Source organism: Antrostomus carolinensis, unplaced genomic scaffold (genome assembly GCF_000700745.2).
Source record: "Antrostomus carolinensis isolate BGI_N321 unplaced genomic scaffold, ASM70074v2 scaffold13373, whole genome shotgun sequence".
Lineage (NCBI taxonomy): Eukaryota > Metazoa > Chordata > Aves > Caprimulgiformes > Caprimulgidae > Antrostomus > Antrostomus carolinensis.
This window is the reverse complement of record NW_010303209.1, coordinates 1-3,334: the sequence shown is the minus strand read 5'-3', so window position 1 is coordinate 3,334 and position 3,334 is coordinate 1.

The following is a 3,334-nucleotide window of genomic DNA, read 5'->3' as shown; positions in this document are numbered from 1 at the left end:
GCCTCATGCCTGAAAAGGGCCATACCTGGGGTCTGAATGAGCTTGACGGGGGTTCCATGTTACAGCTTTGGGAGAAGTTCCCCTTTGGGTGATCCTGTGGGTTAGCTTTGAAAGAACAATCCAGGAGGAAGAAGAGGAAGTCAGTGTTGGTTTTAGAAAGCCCAGAGAAAGGTTTGGAACTGATGGCTTGACAGGGGCTGAAGGTCTGTTTGTAGGCACCAAGGATGAGGGAATTCTGAAGAAAGAAAAACTGTTGTTAAAGATTTAAGCTTGCGGAAGGGCAGATGTCCATGTCCTATGAGAAGTCCCTTTCCCACCCCCTCAATCCCTTCTCAATTGTGCTGTGCTCAGGAGCACACACACTGGCAGGACTGGCCAAGTTGGCCAAGAAAATAAGAATCCAGTCTGAATCTCTGGGTAAATTACGACTAATATTTTAGTGTTCAGTAGTCAGCGATCCAGTGTGGCATAAAGCCACTCCTGTTTGTTTAAAACCAGCAGCAGCCTGTCCAGTATTACCCATAGAAAACCAGGACTGGCTATCCTATCCAGAAACAAAGGGAAAGGGAGGAGGATCCAAGCGGCTTTAGAAAGCTTTCGGGGCAATTATCTGAGGAAAACACCAGTTTATCAAACCCATTTCACCCATTCATCTTCAGCAGTATCAAAGTGCTAATCTCTCCCATCCCCAAGGGCATTTTTTGATTGATCATTACACAGCTCTCTCCCTTGCTCAGAACAAAAGCCCAGTATTTATTCTGTAGGCAACTTAAAGTCGGGTGTACTGAGATAACAGGACATAGCATAAAAGCATCTTGCAAATGCTGGTTAAACATATTTGTGGATGAAGTGGGACTGAAATATCACATATTAAAAAATAACGTGCTTCAGGGAAAAAAAGTCTTTGCAGAAATACAGGAGCAAACAAAGCTTCAACCCTTGGAAGGAAAAGCTGTAAGAAAACAATTAAATACGCTTCCTGGAGCAAAGTAAGTAAATGATGGCAAATTCTGCTGTAAACAAAATAGTTGCATTTGATTAACGCTCTTTCTTTCCCCTCGTGCACTTCTCAGTGTTGAAAACAAGACAAATGACATCTGTGTTTCTGCATGCTAGAGATCGAAGTTCTCTCCAAATCCTGTCTGGTCTTGATTGAACACGAGGGTTGCATATGTCTTCACCTTGGGGGAAAAAAAGAAGAGGCCATAGTTCAGTATCTTAAGTTATTAGAAAAGAAAACATGCAGCTGCACTGACTTATCATCTAGGAAATGGCCACAACAGGATCAGTTCCTTCAGTCTTCCCCAACCATCTCTACTCCTCGCAAACTCAGGCTTGTATGTTTTTGTTTTGTTTTGTTTTTAATGTGATGGCAAAGACTTTCTTTGTTGAAGCAGCTTTGCATTGGTTGTTCCTTCCCAGTTCCTCAGTGTCCCTGCAAAGGCAGGTGACCTCACCTCCAAGGTGCTTCTCCCCAGCACCTGGACCTGGCAGGATCCACTGAGCTCAAGGGGTTGAAACTTTTTTCCCCCACATTGTGTTCTGTTATCTAGCTCTAGCCAAGGGCTGGTCTAAAGAATGGAGGTGGGAGAGGAAATCCCTTTTGTTTTTAGTCCTTGAGAGGGAACTTGGTGATGTTTTCATCTATCTGACCCTCTTGGCTGTCACTACTTGCCTGGCTGGTGAAGGAGTAAATAACTGGGGATAAAGGAGGAAAAAAGGAAGAAAACCAACAGAAACGGAGGATGTAGGTGTACCTGTGGAGGTTGTTTGGTTTTCTGTTTGTTTCACAGGGTTTGTAAGAGATGCAGGTGCACATGTCCCGATCCGAACAAGGTCTGCAGCACCCCAAACCTTGTTCTTGGCAGGCTGTGGTAGAAACCTGCTCCAGCAGTTCCCCATCCTTTACTGGCTGAAAAACAAAGGCTGGTTTCCTTTGCCTTCAGCTTTTACCAACCTGACGTGAGCCTTCAGCACTGAATGTTGGTCCAGGCACGCAGAGGGATGTTCCAGGATGCTCCAAGCTGTGCATGGACAGCTGGTGACTTGCATTGAAACTGAATGTTCTAAGCCTTCCCCAGAGTGTTAGAAGTCCTGAGGACTGTGGTTACAGGTAACTCACCTGTGTTACCATCTGTCTCAGCTCCCTTTATGTGCCTCATCCGTGCAGGCCAAGTTGCTCTTCTCTGTGCTGATGACTCTGTAGTAAGCATTCTCTGGACACGAGGCAGTCAGAAAGTGGAATAATTGTCTTTCATTTATAACAAACCAGCAGAGCTGGCTCAGGATTTCAAGAGAGACAATTAAAGATATTGCATTGTTTTCCTCAAAAGGAGAAATAGACCTGGGGGTTCCCTAATAGCCCTCCTGATTCTGCGCCGCGCTCTCAGAGCGCTTTGTTGTGGGTTGCATTTATTATGAGCCACTTATTATCCCTAATTATTGAGCAGGGGGGAGGTCTCTCAGTAACAGGCAAATTTGTGACTTGATGAACACTCAGCTGTCTGTATTTAAGATAAAATTACTGTAATTAACAAATCGATCAACTCTACTTTCACTTTGCCTGCCTGGGACAGAGCAAATGGGCTAAATGAGGCTTATTTAGCACAAAGGTAGAGAAAGGGTTTTTCAGACCTTGGGGTACACAGGCTTAAAGCTTTTTTTTTTATTTATTTTTCCCCACACAATGCTTTTAATGGTAATGTCACATAATTGTCTCTTGTTAGATAATTTTGTCTCCAACAAAAAGTACTCACGCTGTGCTTTTCTCCAGCAAGGCAGAGTCACGGCGGGTGAATAGGCGGGTGGGTTGTTTTAGTAGAACCTAAACCTCAAGCAGAGGTGGGTTGTATTCCCTGGGTGCCGTGTTCTCTTGTGACTCTTATCTGGTTGTTTGCAGAACTTATGTCTTCAAGAGCAAGATTAATCCCTCAGGTTGTCTTATGACTGGCAAGTATTGACTGCTCCAGCTGCTACTGTTGGTGCCGCGTTGCTGTCCGAGAGTGTACCTGCTTCTGGCACTGACCAGTCCTCCTGGCTCTCTGGTGTGGGAAGAACTTGCCCTCAGCTCTTCTTCCAGGTAATTGGTACCTCCTAGCAGCTGCTTATATAGGAAAGGAATTTAAATAATGGTTCTGCAGCTACAGTTTTTCCCTGGGTTTTGGAAGAGCTGCAGATGCACCCAGATGCACACTGGTATCTCTCAGACTGCATCTAGCACATCCTAAGTGTGTTGAAATAGCCCAGAGTGTGGAATAGTTACTGGGCTTTGAATTCATGCCCTGACTCAGTTCATGGTAGTTTCCTGGAGGACTCCCACCCCCCCAGGATGAAA